Source organism: Rutilus rutilus (genome assembly GCF_951802725.1).
Source record: "Rutilus rutilus genome assembly, chromosome: 11".
Taxonomy (NCBI): Eukaryota; Metazoa; Chordata; class Actinopteri; order Cypriniformes; family Leuciscidae; genus Rutilus; species Rutilus rutilus.
Window position 1 is genome coordinate 37,298,911 of NC_140216.1, and position 23,280 is coordinate 37,322,190.

The following is a 23,280-nucleotide window of genomic DNA, read 5'->3' on the forward strand; positions in this document are numbered from 1 at the left end:
TACCTTTTGAATGGGAGTGCTAGGGGCACTACTATGATAGCATCAAAATCGCTATTTTTAAACATGTGTAGCTAATGTAAAAAGTTGGTCATGTAATTATTTTTTTGTGTTGTTTGGTGGCCAATTCTTGAGTTAAAAACTGTGTAAACATCTTGATTAATGTTATTAAAACCACTTATACTAGTTGAAACACTGAGATAATGTTAATAAACTCGTTTTACTGCTGCTTCTTTTGTTTGAGACATTATAAACATTTTCATTTGGATTTTGTAAAATCATAGCAGTGTGTCTCAGAGCATGTTCCCACAGATCGACTGAACCCATGAACGTCCCATAAAATATCAGATATGAGAGCAACAGATTGACTAACGATCCTTATGACTTTATGAAACATCTATAAGTTGAGCAGCGTTTGTCCTGGAAACTCTTCACAGATTTCACCAAACAATCAAGCTTTTGTAAGTCTGCTATTTTTCTTCTTCAGGACCTGACAGAAACATCAGTCCCAATACAAATAAACACATGAACCAAACTCACCGAATACAGGGACAAATGTTGATGTGTGAATACAGGAGGAGCTCTGACATCACTGTAGTTCAGAGAGATTCAGAGAAAGTGAAACTAACTTGATCAACAACAATATGGACTCCTGAAACGATCAACCTCTTTAAACTACAGAATATTTTTCAGTTCAGATTCTGGTGTGCTGATACTTGTGTGCAGCCCAACTTGCCCATCCTTCAAACATTGACATTACATTCACTGCATGTGCAAACTGTCAAAACCCATAAATTACATATTACTTAACAATTAGTTAATAGTCATGTGCCTTAACAAGTAAAGTCATAACATAATGATACATTTGCAAATCATTAGTTAATGATTAATTAAAGCAGACAACTGGAAGTTGAAGTACATTGCTTTGACCAACTGTGGTAATTAACGCATTCATTTACACTTTTACTTAATAAAATAAGTTATTAAGGAATTAATACATTATGACACATTTAATTAATAACAATTCATATATTACTTAATCTATTAATCATTTAGAATCTTTATTAGTTGCTGATGCAGTAATCATTAATTAATGGTTTAGTTCTTCATGAGTCATACATTAACACATGATTATCTGTGCATTAGTTAAGCATGAATTAATGCTTATTAGTGCACCCGTATTGTAAAGTGTTACCGGGATTCTTTATAAACAGTATTAAATGAGCCCATTTATAATAATAAGGCTAATAATAATAATTATTGTTATTTAAGTCCTTCAAGCAAATGCCATTAAATCAAAAAGTCAAATGTGTTTCCAAACTTTAGACTAGTAGTGAAGGTGATTTATCTTCATCATTTCTCTCTCCAGCGATGTCTTCCTCCAGCGGTCCACTGACTGAGGAGCTTCAGTGCTCTATATGTCTGGACATGTTCACTGATCCAGTCAGCACTCCATGTGGACACAACTTCTGCAAGACCTGTCTGAATAAGTGCTGGGACAACAGCCAGACCTGCAACTGTCCATATTGTAAAGAAACATTCAAGCACAGACCTGATCTCAAGATTAACACCACACTCCGAGAGCTCGTAGATCACTATAAAAAGAAAAGTCCTGAGAAAAAAGCTGAAGTTCTGTGTGACGTCTGTGGGGAAAGAAAGCTGAAAGCCCTGAAGTCGTGTCTGGTGTGTCAGAGCTCTTACTGTGAAACTCATCTGGAGCCTCATTCGAGAGTGGCAGGTTTAAAGAAACACAAACTGATCAATCCTGTGAGTAATCTGGAGGACTATATATGTCAGAAACATGAGAGACCTCTGGAGCTGTTCTGTAGAGATGATCAGACATGTGTGTGTCCGATCTGCACTGTAACAGACCACAAGAACCACAACACTGTTTCTCTAGAAGAGGAGAGTGAAGAGAAGAAGGTAGAAGTTACTGAGAAACTGATTTTAAATGGCTCTTATCATGAGGAAACACATGTTCTTTAATATAAATGAATCAGTTATGAAAACATATTGTGTGTTGTTCTCTGTCTATAGACTCAACTGATGAAGACACAAAGACACACAGCAGATGATCCAGGACAGAATCAAGAAGATTCAAGACGTCAAACACTCAGCAGAAGTCAGAAAAGTGAGTTTAAAATAATTAAATTAAATTAATTTTAATATCTATCATTGTTTATTGAATTGTTGTATAAAAGCAATTTCACACTCACAGTCACACTGCTGGTCTGAATATCGACACGTCCGTGATTCCCTGATCACTTAGTAAAGTAATAACACATCTCTCCTCAACAACACACATGATTTGAGGAATCATTCAGTGCAAACGGGGCAGAATGAGGGATTTTGAAAACCGCCTAAAAACACTGAAGTATGAGAAATAATAACACTGATTCTTCTCTTAACAAACGCCACTAATAATGTGTTGATTGTCCTGGTTGAGCAGAGAAACACAGAGAAGGAGAAAGCAGCCCGTGTGGAGCTCTTCACTGATCTCATCCGCTCCATTGAGAGATGTCAGACTGAACTGCTGGAGATGATGGAGGAGCAGCAGAAAGCAGCAGAGAAACAGGAGGAAGAGCTCATTGAAGAGCTGGAGCAGGAGATCACTGAGCTAAAGATGAGAAACACTGAGCTGGAGCAGCTCTCACACACTGAAGATCACCTCCACCTCCTACAGGTCAGTCAACATCTCTCTGATCAATGATAATGCAGTATATGACACCATAACACTCCCCATGCTGAAGGATTTCTCCTCTCTCCTGCTGTAGATTTACTCATCCCTGTGCAGCTCTAGAAACACCAGGAACTGGTCTGAGATCAGTGTGAAGACTGATGAGAGTCTGGAGACTCTGAGGAGAGCTCTGACTAAACTGCAGGACTCTCTACAGGAGAAACTCACGCAAACTGGTACAGCAATATCAAATACACAGTACAGATACATATATTTATCATCTTTTAATATCAGTAATGAAGAATGAGTCTGTTAAAGCTGAAATAAGAGAAGTGTGTGATCATGTGTGTGTGTCTCATTATCATCACAGTTCTTCTTGAAGAGAGCAGGTCATATTCATCTCTAATTTCAGAAAACATGCAGTAAATTCATCTTGTACTAGAAGCTTCATCACTGTAACCAGAACCTTGAGGCTTTAGTAAATCTGTGAACACTTTTAGATGAGAAACTACAGAAAGAAACATTCATTTTCTGCCATTTTCAGTCTTTTCAGCTGTTTCATCTAAATGTTGTGATTGTGTGTCAGATAAAATCATTTCAGCAGAAGAAAATCAAATCGATAGACATCATGAATTTGTATTCATGCAGATTTGTTCTTTTTTTTTTTTTAAGAGGAAAATGTCTGACCTGTATCAAACAGCTTCGCAGTGCTGGGCTTCATTTTCACTTTCTCTAAGGTTATTTTTTATAGTGCTGTCTTTGCTGAATAACCACAACACTAATACACTCCAAAACTGAGATGAATAACATTAGGCATAACAATATGTAGCAGGTATTAACTCACTATCGGACCAGAAAAATAAAATCAGAAGACTGCACGGTACGTAAAAGGAGGTAGTGGTGATACTGAGTAACAGGCAGAGACAGAAGGTAAGTTGAACCAATAACACTTTACTTTAAGTTCAGTGATTTTCTTTAGTGTTATTTTTTTCTCAATCACATAAACAAAGTACAATATAAAAACAAACAACCAAGACAAATAACTATACCCTGGGTGCACCCTCTGAATACATTTTCATATCAGTAATCACAATCAATGTATTCAATGGAACACAAATTGGAGAAACAATCAGCAGTGGTTTTACATTTAACCCACTGAATTCAGTACTTCAAATTCAAATGAAATAACAATTTGAATATTGATCAGTCTTTTACTCTCAATTGGGTTCTTGAGATGTTTCAGTCCCAACAAAAAAAATATATATATCAGTCTCTGTCAGTGGCGTCATGCCCATTCAAAGTGAGGGGGCACGTGCCCCCTCAGATTTTTCCTCCCTGATAATTTTTTTGTCACAACTTTATTCCTATTATGCTCCATAATATACCAGAGCCTATAACGACTCAAATGTATTCTTCTGGATGTGTAATAAATCGGTCAGCATCAGCCCGCCCCTTTTTCCTAATATGGTGTCTGTGTATATTGCTGTGTATGTTCAAGCAACTCACTCGTCTCGCACGTTGAGCTGGCAATGTTTTACAGATGGTCTTGAAGTGGTAAGTGGGCAAAGCAACAAATCGGCATTGAATTAGTTATCGGATGATATTAAAAGGTAGTGGGATTATTTGTGGTTGACCTGGAAATTTTAACTTGATCAAAAAGTTATGGATTTGATATTAGCTGCGAATTCAGAGCATTAACTTAAGTTGTGTCAGTGTAACGTTATCGATAGCTAGCCTAGTCTAACCGTAAACTAGTTGGCTAACGTTACTGCCATACAAAGCCATAGTAACGTTATCTGATCGGTTTTGAAACATCTGTTCTGTTTTGTCTTGTGTCAAAGTCTTCAGCTGGTTCAATTGTTTTCAGTTTCATAGAAACGAGGGTGTTAAATTTGTTGTAGGCTAACTGCAAAATCCAACCTAACGTTATCAAGGCATCGACTTGATGTTTCTCCCATAGACTGATATTCACGGTTCTTCACGGATCAGGCAGCTAATTCAAATGCAGTGAAAAAAGATAGGCTACCCGTTCGAAAGCTACAGCATAGTTGTTATACAGATCGCTATGACCGTGATGTAGGCTTAAAATGCACGAAAGTGTAGCAGTCAGCCTCTCTCTCATGTGCTCATAACTTCCGTTATTATTATCAGGTCACTTTACTTGCTCATGATTCGCAAGTAGCAACTTACAAATGAGGTAGCCTACTACATAAACTTACAAAATAGATACTTTAACTTAGTCCTCAGATAGAGGAGGGTTGCTGCTAGCTCCGTTAAGGTATTTCTGTCCCTCCCAAACTGCATTGAAATGGTATGTTTAGCAGCCAGAATTTAAAAAATTTCAGGGGGAGAAACCCCCTGACCCCTCCTAACATGATCCATATCACCCGTCAGAAAACAATTGCAACGTCTCAGATTGTGCCCCCCCAGAATTTTGGCTTGCATGACGCCCCTGGTCTCTGTAAATGGGTTCTCTTACTTATCTCAGGAAGACATAATAGAACTGAAACGGTCCATTCCTCTAAGTTCGTGATCCTTTCAATCGAAGTGGGAGGCTCGCCATCAATTAATGAAATCCATCTCGAACAAAAAACATTCACACAAAAAAAAACCTGGCCTGATCACAGGCCAGAATATGCATTCAATATTGTATCTTAATAATGAGTTACATTTAAATATAACACAGAAAACAAATACAATACATACATGAATACCATCATCATAGTAAATGACATTATATTCAATTACCTGTTCATTCACGTCTTTCTTTTTTTTCCACAGGCACGCGCACTCAAAATGGCGTCAGTGGTGAACACTATACACCATGCGGTCTGACACAACCACACTGCAAATAAACAATCCAACCCATATAACATGACAATATAACACAATTTTGTATCATATGCATAAAACAAATAAACCATTATCACATCCAATGTGTTGTCATTCGTTTTTTTAAGGCTAATTATAACATTTGGTAAACTCACCGAGTCAAAATGTAACCTCTGAAACGCCCGATCGGCACAATCACACTGGATCCTCCAATATCTCGTGGTTACCCTCTGATTTATTTTTGTGAACTTTGAACAGTTTAAAGAACATATGTTTCTATTTTTTGCACTCTCGCGTCAGATCACATTTCTCCGTCACTCTGCATTTGCTTTCTAACGGTGTGTGTCCACTGGCACGGTGCGAGCGGAGCGGAACGAGCGTTTTCAATTCATTCCTATGGAAGTCGAGCTTCACGCTCGCGCAGTGCATTTTGGGATTGACAGCGGACCGGAGAGAAAGCGTTGAGAGCGACCGAGAGCGTCAAAAGGTTGGGCAGTTCTCGACTTTATGCAAATATCAAGCGAAAAACGCGGTCGGCAGCCAATTGCTGTGAGGTTCTGGATGTGACGTCTGTCTTGAGAGTTTAAAAATATGCAAATTGTGCCGGAGTTTATGCTGGATTTAGTGCGTAAATCATTTTGTTTACAAATTAGACGCTTTGCAGTTGTTATATATAGATTTTATTTTGGATGTGTTCATTGTGATTATATTGGCTGCATGGGTTTGTAAAAGTTTATAAAATTGAAAGGATCTTTGCTTGGTGCATTTGAAAACAAAGCTTGTCTATTTCTAAATGTAATCGCGTGCATTGCTGATGATTATACTGTCCGTGTGTTGAAAAAAACTTAGATTAATATGGCGAGTGGATAATGCCACGGATAACTTACCGAAGTCTACAGTCGTGTACTTTTACGTGACAGAAGGGGTACGCCGCACCACAGACGGGTGAAACCAACGCGTGACTCCAACGTCGCATCACAGCACGTCGCACCACTGACGCGTGACTCCAACGTCTCACCACAGCACGTCGCATCACAGACGCGTGACACCAACGTCTCACCACAGCATGACTCCAACGTCGCATCACAATAAAATATCTATTTCCCCCCTAGCTTTTTTTATCTTTCCTTTGTTATGTTTCTAATCAATCATTCTTTTCTTGTATTCTGATGACATTGAAAATATCATTGATACAAATTTTGTATTGTATACAAAGTTGTGTATGTCATCAATGTCATCTCTGAATGGTTTACGAACATAGTTTTTTTTTTTTTTTTTTATAATTCACTCACTTTCTACTGGATATGAGGGCTATGCAAATTATACACCATCAAAGTCACATTTTTTTGCACAATTATTAACAACAACTTTAAAGTTGAACAGATAAATTCATTAATTGTAATCTATAAACATAGTATTCTGGAATGTGTCAGTCTGAGTTTTTACTTTTGAAGGTGGTAATAATTTTAATTTACACAGTTGACCATAATGGGTGAATACACAATATGAAACTATTCACGATATTGTTTACAGGAGAAGGTGACAAGAAAATATTTTAATAGCCTATTATTTTCAAGAAATCAACAATGAAAAAATAAGACAGGGAAATAGTCGTTTAGTCACAAAATGCTAAACAATGTAGGTTCATGGTCAAATGTTCAAGACTAGGGCTGTCAGTGTCGACTATTTATTTAGGCTATATATTTTTTGGTCATAAAGATAGATCTGAAGTGAACAATAGCCTTTAGTATGACTTAAATACATAATTACAAATGAGGCAATATAATTGGTTCAAATAAAGTAGGGTATTAAAAGTAATTAATTATTTTATTTTATTTAACAACACTATTAAAATACATGAAGAAATATATAAACAATGAACATATGTATATTATGTACAAATGCCAACAGAGGGCGCAAGAGGATAACTGACGATAATTGTTACACTTTACATCAAGAGCAGTACTACGGTGACGCATAGCTGCTGCCACATACATATTATTGTTTCCCCTCAATTATGTTGTAATAACGAGATCTTATGTCGTTTTAACGTCATCTTTTCTCGTAATAACATGATCTTATGTCGTTAAAACGACATATTTTTCTCGTAATAACGAGATGTCACGACATCTTTTTTTTTTTTTTTGCCTTTATAATCCACATAAAATTGACAGCCTATCCTTTTTCACACTTCTACGTTCAAAAAGCTTATGAAAATAGTAACAGCCCCCAATCAGGCAAAATGAATCAATGAGGCCCTTTTTAAAAATATATTTTATATAGGCCTATAAGTTTTTTTTATATAATATATTAATTATATATAGCCTAAGATTTATTTTTGTTAATAGGCTATATCTTCATTACCTATAGATAATTAAACAAAAAGTAGTCAAAACACATCTAACAGAACATAGCCTAAGTTGTTTATTTTTAACAACATTGTGTTCTTATTTTGTTAAATTAACGAAATGTCAATCTTCATCTTTATAACAGAAGATACAATACAAAAATCTTCAAGATACAGCCATATACAATCTTCACATGTATAACGGATTGTCACCTTATAAACAGTCCTTTGTGTGGTGGAATAAGCAATGCTATATAGAAATGTTACCGGTATAATTTAAACTTTATTTTATTATTTTATTTGTTCATGAACTTATTATGCTAACTCAACTATTTAATGTAAAGAGCTTGATAAAATTACTAATTAAATAATGTCAAATATTAAATGTAGGCTATTGATTAGAATTGCCATAGACTAAAGGATTTTTCTAGACTAGTAGTAATTTATTTAAGCAATTAGGACTAATCACACGTTTATATTCAATCCTGGGTGTATATAGCCTATGGCTATTCCGCGCTCAAGCGCATAAAACTTGCCGCAAAGCACCGGCAAAAGTAGGCTAATAAATGCGCCTTTCATACGGACAGGATCACATAATCAGATGGTAGCCTACCGTATTTGCTTTCGATTGGATTTTTTTTTCGTTGGTGGACATTTTTATTTTATTTATAAACTTTATATAGATAGTTATATTTCTCATGTCTGTGAGGCTAACTGTTTTTCGGTTCATTTTTTAGATGCGCTCCAATTCACAGAGATCAAGAAAGCGCGTTCGTTTTCTTTTATTTTACAAAAGCACAACGTTTTCTTGTTGTTGAGAGTTTACACAAATAAAGTTGCGACTGATGTATTATTCTTTTCTGTATGACCAGAAATGGAGTATTTAAGTTGTTTCCACTGTTGATAGGAAAATGCGAGTGATGGCACCGGCGCGTCCATGTGTGCCATGCAGTGCGCGCTCCACACTCCGCACAAACACTCGGATATGCGCTTAATAATAGCGAACATTTATCTAGGTTAACGTTAGAGCGAGCGGCCATGCCAGACTGATAAGTCCTTCATGTTTAACAAATCAAATTCTGTTGCATTTTATTGCGCCAGTTTGAAAAGGGCGGCTGAAACACTCTACAGATAAACGCCCAATGCTGTTTTTTTTTTTTCTTTAAACAAATTCGTTTAGTCTTTAAAATAAATATTGTTTGTGGGCTAATTAATGCCACAATAATTTGTTTATTTTATTGGCTACTTTTATTTTTCATTTTTGTTTTGCATTGAATACCATTTAAAGGATTTGCTGTGCACCGCAATGCCATCCTCCCATAGAAAGAAACGTTAAGAAGAGCCACCTTTATTTTCTTTATAATAAAGGGTTTCTATCGGAAAACGCTTAACGTGTAATTAAATGCATTGCGTTCATATTCTGGGCTCATCTGCTTTTCTGTAGGATAGTATGGTTTATTAATAAGGTGTGTACAGCATTTGATCTTTATCACTGAAGTAGCCTATTAAGCCACATTAAGCTTTTTCTTTATGCTTAGCCTAATATGCAATTAAACCTATTTTTTTACAGTCTATGAATTAAACACAATGTTCGTATTCTGGGCTCATCTGCTATTAATAAGGTGTGTACAGAATTTGATCTTTTAACATGAATGTCCGTTGGGGGCTGCTATTTCTTCAGCTTTTTGAACGTATGATAAAGACATGATTACATGGCTATCAATTTTATGTGGATAAAGGCATATTTTGTGCATGACTACACACGTCCTTATAAGGCCAAGAAAATGTGTCGTTTTAATGAAATAAGATCTCGTTATTACGAGAAAAACATGTCGTTAAAACGACATAAGATCTCGTTATTACGACATAATTGAGTGGAAAAAATTATATGTATGTGGCAGCAATGCGTCACCGTAGTTTTTCATAAACTTCGATTTAAGAATAAAGAATTTTCCAAGCAAAATGATTAAGTCGACTATATATTGTATAGAGAAATTTGAGTCAGAAAAGTAAAAGAAGATATCAAAATTAGATAAATGTAGGCTATGTTTGAGCCAAGTTGTTGAAACATTGTTGTTGCCATTAATGAAACATTGGCTATATCATTCCACAGAGAAGAGCTATGTGAGCAATTATAGAATAAATTGTCTAACGTTTCCGTTTCCATAAAGCAAAAGCTGCATTTTTCGTCTACGGTAGGCTATAAATTTAGAGATAATCTTGTTACAGGGGTAATAAATTATATTTCTTTTAATTTGTTTGTAATTAAAAATGTATGTGGGTTACTCCATGCTCTATTCCAATTAATATTTTCATACAAGGGGGACCATTTGTATCTGGAGGCAGGGATAGATTTTGCAAATAAAAGATTTTTATTACTTTGTTGTTAACTTTTCTGTCTAGAAAAGATAGACCATTTATTGAAACACTGCTGTAGAAAGACCAACAAGTTAGAGCCTGTTTATGGAATATTCACTTCTTTTTTTTATTAAATCCAAGCAATTGGGTGATGACACATTTAAAATTAAGAGGCTTTAATATTAAACAAAAATTCACTTTAAAGAAAAGCTTCCTACAAAACAAAACAAAAATCATGTCTCCCGATATAGCCTATTGCAAATCCAATCTTACTCATGCTATTCACTTTTCGTTATCAACATCGGAAAAATAACATTAGATTGGGATGACGTGTGTATCAGGCGTCTTATTAGGCGACGTACTGAGGGACGACGTGTGTATCAGGCGTCTTATTAGGCGACGTACTGAGGGACGACGTGTGTATCAGGCGTCTTATTAGGCGACGTGCCTGGTTCAGACGTTATGATTTTTTATACATTTCTCACGTACGCCGTCGCCACGTCGCCGTAAGGTATACGTTACTACTGTGACGCCGCCGTGACGTCGCCGCCGGTCTGTCGTCTGACGTCTCTATCAATCCCATTCAAAAATAGACACGGACTGACGGCGACGGAAGGGTAGACTGCTCCTTCGCCTTCTTCAGGGTAGACTTAGAAAAGGCATTATCCGCTCGCCATAAGATTAACACACTCGCAACAGACACACCCCAAAGCGGAGACGTTACAGCGTTGCCAGCGGCACTGAGCGGACTTTTGCCGCTGTAGTGGACACGCACCGTAACGTGATCTGCGCGACGCGATCAGTAAGCAAGGAGGCGGGGCTAACAACCCAGCGCTCTGATTTGTTGTTACTCACTTCTGAACTCCAATCAAATATACATATATTTATATAGATGTATTTTTATGTAGAGTTTCACATATATGAATAATCATATCATATTCAAGCAGCATACAAATAAATAATATTTGTAAATCTTATTTAACCAGGGTTACAAATATCTAAAATAAAAATTTCATAAAATGTTCACAAAACATTCCCAAAGATGTTCTAAAAAGGAGGAATATTTCGAGCTCAAACACAATAGGAGTTCAGGGATTCTCTAAATATCAGCAGAGAAACATTGATCAGATAAAACATGATGTTGTACACAATTCTTTAAATATAACCTTAAATCTTGTCTATAATTCACACATAAACATGTCAAAGATCTGATGGTGTTTATTGTCATGTGTCTCTACAGAACTGAAGAGGAGACAGCAGTATGCAGGTACAGTGTGCTGTCTGCACTACACTAGATTACATTCAGATACTCACAGCTTCATCACTGACCGACAGTATGATTAAACACTGATTACATATTACACACATCATCACTAAATATCTGTATTGTGAATTTGTGATTTATATTCTCTGTTTTCTCAGTGGATGTGACTCTGGATCCTGATACAGCTCATCCTGCTCTCATCCTGTCTGATGATGGAAAACAAGTGAGACATGGAGACATTACACAGAAACTCCCAGACCAACCAGAGAGATTTGATACATGTCACTGTGTCCTGGGAAAGGAGGGATTCTCCTCAGGGAGATTTTATTTTGAGGTGCAGGTGAAGGGAAAGACTGACTGGACTTTAGGAGTGGCCAGAGAATCCATTAACAGGAAGGGAGAGATCACACTGACTCCCAGTGATGGATGCTGGACTGTGTGGCTGAGGAATGAGAATGAATATGAAGCCTGTGCTGATTCTCCTGTCTCTCTGTGTGTGAGAGTGACGCCGCAGCGGGTCGGTGTGTTTGTGGATTATGAGGAGGGTCTGGTCTCCTTTTATGATGTGGAGTCCAGCTCTCATCTCTACTCTTTCACTGATCAGTCTTTCACTGGGAAACTCTATCCATTGTTTTGCCCGTGCCCTAATGATGGAGGTAAAAACTCAACTCCACTGATCATCACACCTGTCAATTACTATAAATGAATTTTCTGCTGTAATATGAAATACACAATGACAATTATTTATATAATTAAAAATCTAAACATATTTTGCTATTTTTTCATCATTTGTTTTTGATTATTAAAATCAGTAATTTCTAGCTATAGCTATAATATAAAAATATAATGATTAACAATTTTATTTTCATCTTTTCATAATTATTCATGCCATTGTTTTCTCCCATCTCAACCTGACAAAGTGAAAGTGTCTGTATTTTTGTTTTTGTTTTTTACATCAAAATAAACCAAACTATGATGAAATTGATAAAGTATATCAAAGCTGTTTCTACCATTTTAATTACAAAATGATCTGTGATAATACTGAGGTAAATCAGATGGTAATTCCTCAATATATATCATAGAACTGTATGATTACCATATTCATACACAACACTATGGATCTTCAAAGTATACATAAAAACACAATGACTCTAAAAAATCTTGTTTGGGTCAAATATGGACAAACCCAACTGTTGGGTTAAATTTTCAATTAAAAAAAAATAAACCAACGGTTGGGTTTGTCCATATTTGATCCAAACAAGACTTTTTTTAGAGTGTATGATCATGGTAATATATCATGGGAGGAGAAGAAGAAGAAGAAGAACCATAAGAATAGAAAAATAGACCAATGTAAACACACATCAGATTCATTTAAATGTTCATTTTTTTATTGATACAGTTGAGTACATTTTTAAATGAAATATAGGACCTTTAAAATATCTGATGGTGCTGATATGAAGTAGAGATACAAATATAAAACCTTATAAAAGAGTATCTTATAAAATGAAACCTTATAAAAAAAAATTCCTTCTTTCAGGACATAGTAGAGATTGTTCTATTAAAGATTCTATCTATCTATAGATAGATAGATATGTTTCATGTATTTTGATCTGTATGCAAATTGAGCACAACTGATTTTTTACAGTATAGTGAAAATATAAAATTATAGAAAGCTAGTCACATATTCTGTCTTGAGAGAAAGAGTAGAAAACTTTATCTCTTTAAAGTAAACCAGTCACAGTAAAGAAACTCATAAAGGTTTGGAGCGAGTAAATAATTAATTTTAATTTTTTGTGTGAACTATCACTTTAAGATTCTCTGAGGCCTCTGTGCTACAGCATTACTGTAGATAATGTTCACTAGGTGGCGCTATATAGTTTCAAATCAGAAAATACAGAGAAAACAATGAGATTCACATAGTCTCGGAAAACCTGGAACTATTATGTTATTTAAAAATGTTCAATTTAATTTGTATAGTGATTTGTTTTTAGTTTACTTGGTGAAAAAATGTGTTCTTTGTGAGTGCTATGTCTGGTAAATAATTTTTGATTGTGCATCTTTAGTCCTAATGATGATTAATAATGATGCCTGCACCACTCATTAATGGATGAATATATTGGATCCACATTTTAATGCACTGTTTCTGTATTGAGTGTGTGTTGCAGTATTTAACACATGATGGATTGAGTGATTGTTAAGTTCTGATGGTTTTAACAGAGACGGCAGGACAAATGTTCTGTCCACTGAGGTTTAGGACACAAGATGAAACCAAAGACCCCAGAGAACGGCTTTAATGGGACCCGGACTCTCTCCTGGGACAAAGACACAATTTTCATATTTCCATAAACAGAGTCAACTGCATCTAACGGAAGAGTCATGAGAATTTCTTAAACCAATGGCTGCAGATTATGTTTATAAAGGGGTTTGGAAAGATTATTTCTGTTTTGTGATGTTTTTAATCCTCTTCTTTTTGTTTCTGGTCCTTTTTATGTAAAGTAGGTCTATTTGTACTTAAAATGTATCTGATAATCATTGATAAAAATGTCAAACCAAGCTGCATTATCAGCATTAAACCTCAATATCACAGACCTTTTGAAGAACTCAGTGTCTCCATCAGTCTATCTTTTCCACTGGATGTGTGTGGAAAGTCTGATCACAGTGAGAAACATGTAGTAATTCTGCCATCAATAATTTTACCAAAGTACATAGTCATCTTTTAGTTCTGCACTGCAAAAAAGATGCTTTTCTTACTTAGTATTTTTGTCTCGTCTTGTTTTGTCTAAAAACTCTTAAATCAAGATGCATTTACTAAAGTAGTAAAATGCCATACGATATTATGTCTTGTTTTCTGGGGATATAAATTAAAATTAAGTGAGTTTTTGCATAAAACAAGCAGAATTATCTGCCAATGGGGTATGAAAATAATCTTGTTTCTGTCTGAATTAAGATTATTTTTCTTACCCCATTGGTTTTTTAACAAAACACTTAATTTTCATTTATATCCCCAGAACAGCAGACATAATATCTTGTCAGATATCTTATCTTTTATTTGTTTTTAAAGTGAAAACATAATTTGACTTAACCTGAAATGATATTTGAAAGTTGTTGTTTATTATGTAACAAATATTTTATGAAAGGAAACACAACACAGGAGCAGTTTTACAGAAGCCATTCATATAAAACAAAGTTAAAAGTATTCTTTTGAAAGCAACACAAACAGGAAGCCATCTGTTAAATCATAATTAATACGTGAATATTTCATGTGAGACTTATTAAAAATGAATGGATAAAACACTAATTCATGTGCATTAAAATAGTGCACTGTAAAATTCACTGTTTAATACAAACAACATTTTCTGTCCACATTCTAATGCATCATTACATGATTCAATCCTGTCTCGCTGAACACACACCTCACATATTAACACTCAGTGTGTGTTTTGGGCCGTCCACACGGAGACGCGTTTCGCTGTATACGTATAATTTTTTTATCGTAGGCTATTGGCGTTTCGTCCACACGGATCCGGCGTTTTCGGAGACTGAAACCGCTATTTTTTTAAACGGGGTCCCAAGGTGGATAAATCTGAAAACGCCGCCCTTGCGTTTTCGTGTGTACGGCCAATCCGTACATTTTGTGAAACGATGATGTCATCACCCCACGTGTCGACTAGTCAGACACCGCACGTAACAGCAACAACTGCGGACGATATGCTAGTATAAAAATATACTATAATGCTGCAGAAGAAGCTATAGCCTACTGAGCCTATTTTATTCTTTTATTTATTTACATATAGGCTAGCTATTCTTATTTTACTTATTTATTTCTATTTTCTTCATTATATGGTGCTGGTCTGTTGTCTGATTAAGACATTTCATATTTTGTAGGGATGCATTTCAAGCGAAAATATTATTCGACGATCGCTGGGAATTATTCAAAAAACGCACTAACCAGCAAAACATTCCACTCCGACATTAAATTTATCTGTAGGCCTACTTGTAGCCATTAAAGAAAATGTATTTAGTTTCATATTTATGCTTAAATAATGTTATTTTTTAATTTCATCAGTGTTGAAAAGTGAATGAGTAATCATAAGATATATCGGGAGACATAGGCCTAATTTTGACCCCATTAAGTTTAGTTTTGTATAAAGCCTTTCTTTAAAGTGAATTTCGTTTTGTATAAATTGTATCTTAATTTTAATCCATGTTTCATCAACGAATTGCCTGGATTTAATCAATAAGAAGCAAATAGCAGACAATCAAGACATGGACGTGCCGGCGCCATATGTCTTGCATTGCTCGTGAACTGGACTCGCAAATGAACCGAAACTCAGAAATATATATATATATATAAATAAATAAATAAATAAATAAATAAATATATATATAGGCGAAAGCTTGAAATAACTTTTAAACATAGAACAAAAATTCAAAATGAAAAGAAAGTTAAGAAACATACAGCTATGTAGGCTAATCCGTATCAAGTGTGCATTTCTCTAAATGTCACGGTCATAATACTGCGAAGGTGGCGAGTCAGCATCGTCAACTTCATCTTTGCAGCCACACAGAAAACACTAGTTTATTAATAAAAAATTAAAATATCTCCTTGCTATTTTTGACATTCATATTTGATAACTTTTGCCGGTTCTTTGTGCAAGCTTTATGCGTCCGCTATATGTCATATTGCGTCCGTTCATATTGTTCAATATTTTCAATATAAGTTATAGGTAAAAAAAGACCTATAAAAGAAAAGAAGCAGCTACTGTGCCTAATATTATTGTATACAGTGCGCACGGTTTATCCATAGGGTTTATGCCATTGAAAGTAGGCTATAAGAAAGATTTATGCCTTATGCGCGTGCTTCTTCTCCGCGTCTTTTGCCATCTCTGTGGCAGAATTAAAGCGCCACATACTGGACTGGCATGTATAGTACATCGTTATGAGTCGGTTTCAGTGGTTTCGTGTGTACGCAGATATTTCTTGAGACGACGCCGTGTTTACGGATTTTTTTTTTTTGAACGAGGAAAAAAAAACATCGGATAGCGAAAGCTCTGGCTTCGTGTGGATGAGTTTCATTGAGGAATGTTGCTGTTGGAGGGAATTTAAAGGCCTGATGTTAATGCAAACACATGGAAAATTACTCAAACGTAAAATCAAAACTGCCTGCAAACAAGCCAGCACTGGCCCTTTACGGGCCCACTTAGGGCTAGCCTAAGGGCCCCCAGCGCAGGGCCCATGAGAATTTGCTCATTGGCAAAACGTTGGCCCCTTAGTGCTGGCCCTGCACGGGCAGCCCTCACTAAGCCCACACAGGGCCCGCACTATTAATCTACAACAATAAATCTGTTTCATAAATGCTTTTCAGCTACTATAACGTATTCTATACATCTGAAATGGATGCAGTCACCACATAACTAATGTCTGAATTGTCAAAAAATGTACAGTAGTCAAAGGGATTTCAAATCAATGTATTTATTAATTACAAAATATAAAACATTCAATTCAGGTTAATTCAGGTTAATAAAGCTAATTTAACAATCTGAAAGGGACTAAAAATTCTCTATACAAAAATAAAATAATTCAAATCAATGTATTTATAATTACAAAATATAAAACATTCAATTCAGGTTAATACAGGTTAATAAAGCTAATTTAACACTCTGAAAGGGACTAAACATTCTCTATACAAAAATAAAATAATTCAAATAAACATAAAAATAAAAAATACTGGTAACACTTTATAATATCGTTCAGTTGTAAGTCATTTATAAGCGGTTAGTTAATGATGAACTAATCATTTACAAAACATTCATAAATGATTAGTAAATGATTAATTCATTATTTATGAAACATGACTGCGTTCATAAAACGATTAAAAAGTGATATGTTAATTATTGTATGTATGTTTTGTAGATTCAGGTACAAGTCATTTACATTTGATTAGTTAATGATTAGCTAATCATTTACAAAGCATGAATATGCGTTTCATAAATGTTTAATAAATTATGTTATTTTTTTGTATGTATGTAGCAATTAGAGGGAGCAGAAAGTGTTGTAAATGCCTTGTATACACATACAGATCATTTGTAACAGGTAAGTAACAGTGTTCAACACAATGATGTGTAAACGCATGAAGAAATCATTTACAACACTTTCTGCATCCCCTCATCTAAAGTGTAAACTATTCATCACTTGTAAATGTGTTACACATTATTCGTAGATTACCACTTCAAGAATCATTAAGGCATAAGATCATCGAATCGCATCTACGAATGATGTGTAACACATTTACAAGTGATGAACAGTTAACACTTTAGATTAGGGGATGCAGAAAGTGTTGTAAATGATTTATTCATGCGTTTACACATCATCTATAACAGGCGTTGAACACTGTAGTGTGTAGTGCAGTGTAGAGTGTGTACTGCAGGGTATAGACAGCTGTCTTCTCTGAAACACATGGAGTCTTTAACCACTGTGCACCTGATGTGAGCAAAACATACACAAAAATGTAACAATTTATTAAACATTTATGAAACGCAGTCATGTTTTGTAAATGATTAGTAATCATTAACTAATCAAATGTATATGACATAACTGAATCGAAAAAACATACATAAAATAATGAACATATCACTTATTAATCATTTATGAACGCATAGTCATGTTTCATAAATAATTAGTTAATCATTTACTAATCACTTGTAAATGACTTGTAACGGAATTTACAAAACATATATAAAATGTTAGTATATCATTTGCTAATCATTTATGAATGTTTTTGACCGTTGCCGAAAATATGTTTGGTGTGCTAATTATTCATTGGCAAAGGTCACTCTTCCCCCGAGGTCTCTTGACTAGTCAGCAGACGGTGATAGTGCTCTTCCACCCGCTCTGTCTCTTGAATTCTGCAGCCACACCTTTATCTCACTCTCAATTTCAGAATCAGGAGGACTTGGCTGAAAGGAACATTTTCTTACAGCCTCTGAAAAGCAAATAGGCATGAAGACTCACTGGTTGAAGGTGGCTCGCTGGTTGAAGGTGGCTCGCTGGTGGAAGGTGGCTCGCTGGTGGAAGGCGGCTCTCAGGTGAAAGGCGGCTCTCAGGTTAAAGTTGACTCGCTGGTGAAAGTTGACTCGCTGGTGGAAGGCAGCTTGCTGGTTGAAGGCGGCTCTCAGGTGGAAGGCGGCTCTCAGGTGAAAGTTGACTCGCTGGTGAAAGGTGACTCGCTGGTGAAAGTTGACTCGCTGGTGGAAGGCAGCTTGCTGGTTGAAGGCGGCTCTCAGGTGGAAGGCGGCTCTCAGGTGAAAGTTGACTCGCTGGTGAAAGTTGACTCGCTGGTGGAAGGCAGCTTGCTGGTTGAAGGCGGCTCTCAGGTGGAAGGCGGCTCTCAGGTGAAAGTTGACTCGCTGGTGAAAGTTGACTCGCTGGTGGAAGGCAGCTTGCTGGTTGAAGGCGGCTCTCAGGTGGAAGGCGGCTCTCAGGTTAAAGTTGACTCGCTGGTGAAAGTTGACTCGCTGGTGGAAGGCAGCTTGCTGGTTGAAGGTGGCTCTCAGGTGGAAGGCGGCTCTCAGGTTAAAGTTGACTCGCTGGTGAAAGTTGACTCGCTGGTGAAAGTTGACTCGCTGGTGAAAGTTGACTCGCTGGTGAAAGTTGACTCGCTGGTGAAAGGCAGCTTGCTGGTTGAAGGCGGCTCTCAGGTGGAAGGCGGCTCTCAGGTGGAAGGCGGCTCTCAGGTGAAAGTTGACTCGCTGGTGAAAGTTGACTCGCTGGTGGAAGGCAGCTTGCTGGTTGAAGGTGGCTCTCAGGTGGAAGGCGGCTCTCAGGTGAAAGTTGACCCGCTGGTGAAAGTTGACTCGCTGGTGAAAGTTGACTCGCTGGTGGAAGGCAGCTTGCTGGTTGAAGGCGGCTCTCAGGTGGAAGGCGGCTCTCAGGTGAAAGTTGACTCGCTGGTGGAAGTTGACTCGCTGGTGGAAGTTGACTCGCTGGTGGAAGGCAGCTTGCTGGTTGAAGGTGGCTCTCAGGTGGAAGGCGGCTCTCAGGTTAAAGTTGACTCGCTGGTGAAAGTTGACTCGCTGGTGGAAGGCAGCTTGCTGGTTGAAGGCGGCTCTCAGGTGGAAGGCGGCTCTCAGGTGAAAGTTGACTCGCTGGTGGAAGGTGGCTCGCTGGTTGAAGGCAGCTTGCTGGTTGAAGGCGGCTCTCAAGTGGAAGGCGGCTCTCAGGTGAAAGTTGACTCGCTGGTGGAAGGTGGCTCGCTGGTTGAAGGCAGCTTGCTGGTTGAAGGCGGCTCTCAGGTGGAAGTTGACTTGCTGGTGAAAGTTGACTCGCTGGTGAAAGTTGACTCGCTGGTGAAAGTTGACTCGCTGGTGAAAGTTGACTCGCTGGTGAAAGTTGACTCGCTGGTGAAAGTTGACTCGCTGGTGGAAGGCAGCTTGCTGGTTGAAGGCGGCTCTCAGGTGGAAGGCGGCTCTCAGGTGAAAGTTGACTCGCTGGTGAAAGTTGACTCGCTGGTGAAAGTTGACTCGCTGGTGGAAGGCAGCTTGCTGGTTGAAGGCGGCTCTCAGGTGGAAGGCGGCTCTCAGGTGAAAGTTGACTCGCTGGTGAAAGTTGACTCGCTGGTGAAAGTTGACTCGCTGGTGGAAGGCAGCTTGCTGGTTGAAGGCGGCTCTCAGGTGGAAGGCGGCTCTCAGGTGAAAGTTGACTCGCTGGTGAAAGTTGACTCGCTGGTGAAAGTTGACTCGCTGATGGAAGGCAGCTTGCTGGTTGAAGGCGGCTCTCAGGTGGAAGGCAGCTCTCAGGTGAAAGTTGACTCGCTGGTGAAAGTTGACTTGCTGGTGAAAGTTGACTCGCTGGTGGAAGGCAGCTTGCTGGTTGAAGGTGGCTCTCAGGTGGAAGGCGGCTCTCAGGTGAAAGTTGACTCGCTGGTGGAAGGCAGCTTGCTGGTTGAAGGCGGCTCTCAGGTGGAAGGCGGCTCTCAGGTGAAAGTTGACTCGCTGGTGAAAGGTGACTCGCTGGTGAAAGTTGACTCGCTGGTGGAAGGCAGCTTGCTGGTTGAAGGCGGCTCTCAGGTGGAAGGCGGCTCTCAGGTTAAAGTTGACTCGCTGGTGAAAGTTGACTCGCTGGTGGAAGGTGGCTCGCTGGTTGAAGGCAGCTTGCTGGTTGAAGGCGGCTCTCAAGTGGAAGGCGGCTCTCAGGTGAAAGTTGACTCGCTGGTGGAAGGTGGCTCGCTGGTTGAAGGCAGCTTGCTGGTTGAAGGCGGCTCTCAGGTGGAAGTTGACTTGCTGGTGAAAGTTGACTCGCTGGTGAAAGTTGACTTGCTGGTGAAAGTTGACTCGCTGGTGAAAGTTGACTCGCTGGTGAAAGTTGACTCGCTGGTGAAAGTTGACTCGCTGGTGAAAGTTGACTCGCTGGTGAAAGTTGACTCGCTGGTGAAAGTTGACTCGCTGGTGAAAGTTGACTCGCTGGTGGAAGGCAGCTTGCTGGTTGAAGGCGGCTCTCAGGTGGAAGGCGGCTCTCAGGTGAAAGTTGACTCGCTGGTGAAAGTTGACTCGCTGGTGAAAGTTGACTCGCTGGTGAAAGTTGACTCGCTGGTGAAAGTTGACTCGCTGGTGAAAGTTGACTCGCTGGTGGAAGGCAGCTTGCTGGTTGAAGGCGGCTCTCAGGTGGAAGGCGGCTCTCAGGTGAAAGTTGACTCGCTGGTGAAAGTTGACTCGCTGGTGGAAGGCAGCTTGCTGGTTGAAGGCGGCTCTCAGGTGGAAGGCGGCTCTCAGGTGAAAGTTGACTCGCTGGTGAAAGTTGACTCGCTGGTGAAAGTTGACTCGCTGGTGAAAGTTGACTCGCTGGTGGAAGGCAGCTTGCTGGTTGAAGGCGGCTCTCAGGTGGAAGGCGGCTCTCAGGTGAAAGTTGACTCGCTGGTGAAAGTTGACTCGCTGATGGAAGGCAGCTTGCTGGTTGAAGGCGGCTCTCAGGTGGAAGGCGGCTCTCAGGTGAAAGTTGACTCGCTGGTGAAAGTTGACTTGCTGGTGAAAGTTGACTCGCTGGTGGAAGGCAGCTTGCTGGTTGAAGGTGGCTCTCAGGTGGAAGGCGGCTCTCAGGTGGAAGGCGGCTCTCAGGTGAAAGTTGACTCGCTGGTGGAAGGCAGCTTGCTGGTTGAAGGCGGCTCTCAGGTGGAAGGCGGCTCTCAGGTGAAAGTTGACTCGCTGGTGGAAGTTGACTCGCTGGTGAAAGTTGACTCGCTGGTGAAAGGCAGCTTGCTGGTTGAAGGCGGCTCTCAGGTGGAAGGCGGCTCTCAGGTGAAAGTTGACTCGCTGGTGGAAGGTGGCTCGCTGGTTGAAGGCAGCTTGCTGGTTGAAGGCGGCTCTCAAGTGGAAGGCGGCTCTCAGGTGAAAGTTGACTCGCTGGTGGAAGGTGGCTCGCTGGTTGAAGGCAGCTTGCTGGTTGAAGGCGGCTCTCAGGTGGAAGTTGACTTGCTGGTGAAAGTTGACTCGCTGGTGGAAGGTGGCTCGCTGGTTGAAGGCGGCTCTCAGGTGGAAGGCGGCTCTCAGGTGAAAGTTGACTCGCTGGTGAAAGTTGACTCGCTGGTGGAAGGTGGCTCGCTGGTGGAAGGCGGCTCTCAGGTGGAAGGCGGCTCTCAGGTGGAAGTTGACTCACTGGTGGAAGGTGGCTCGCTGGTTGAAGGTGGCTCGCTGGTTGAAGGCGGCTCGCTGGTGGAAGATGAGTTCTCCTTTAAAACATGAATAGGCTATCCATCAAAAGCTGACAAAATAATAATAATAATAATGCGTGTCAATTATTATTTTCATAGTTCTTTCATCATTAAAGTTTTTATTTCCACATGTTTTAAAGCTATATGTTTAAACTTCTAATAGATCGTTTTCTGAGTGCACTTATCTGAAGCACAAACACACACACAAACACACACACATACTGGCTGTCATTGTGAGTAACTTCGTTCATATTTTTTGTTGTTTTTTAAACTGTCAAATACACGATTCTTGTAAAGAGTGGTGGAGATGAGAGGGCAGATATTGACAAAACACTGACATGGTTTTGAAGCTATTTCTTATCCATTTTTTGGCCTTCTAATGTCTTAAAAACCCTCCAAAAACCTCAAATTTGGGACCTCTATAATTATAAAACCCTGGCTACACATTATACAAATGTAATCAACAGTGCTTTATTTTTTTCAACTAACTTAGGTGTATTTAACAGTAGCATTCAAGTACAAAATTAAATATAACACTAATACAAATATAACAATAAAACACTAGACTTCACTGTATAAATTATACAATGATTCTTAATAAAGCTACTGTGTTAAAGTTCTTAGTCAAGAGCAGTGGGTGATTTTCTCTTTGTGTTTTGTTATATTAGGGATAGTTAACTGTTACCCCAAAAAATCTGTCATCATTTACTCTCTCAAGTTGTTTTAAACCCTAATGATTTTCTTCTGTTGAAAAAAGTTATTTTGAAGAATGTGGGTAACCAGACAGTTGCTGGTCCACAGTGACTAGTATATGTTTTTTCTACATTGGAAGTCAATGGGGACCAGCAACTGTTTGGTTACCCACATTCTTCAAAATATCTTATTTTGTGTTCTGCAAAATGTTGTGTCCTGCACAATAAAGAAATTAATACAGGTTTGAAACAACATTACAGTGAGTAAATAATGACAATTTACATTTTTGGATGAACTATCCCTTTAAGGACAAGTGGCAGCATGTTTAATATTAGGATGCTCTCATTTTAAGACCTGTATGCTCTATCTACAGCCACACATCCAGTTTTCTCTCAAATGTTTTCTGCTAA

The 23,280-nt window shown here is 38.5% G+C and overlaps 1 pseudogene across 1 annotated transcript; it reads left to right on the forward strand.

The window, feature by feature from the left end:
* The first annotated feature begins 1,368 nt into the window (after positions 1-1,368).
* On the forward strand, positions 1,369-12,181 carry LOC311299522 (E3 ubiquitin-protein ligase TRIM39-like; annotated as a pseudogene). Its single transcript has 6 exons — positions 1,369-1,920; positions 2,035-2,128; positions 2,447-2,680; positions 2,772-2,910; positions 11,452-11,478; positions 11,634-12,181. The product of its transcript is annotated as an E3 ubiquitin-protein ligase TRIM39-like (transcript).
* The last annotated feature ends 11,099 nt before the right edge of the window (positions 12,182-23,280 follow it).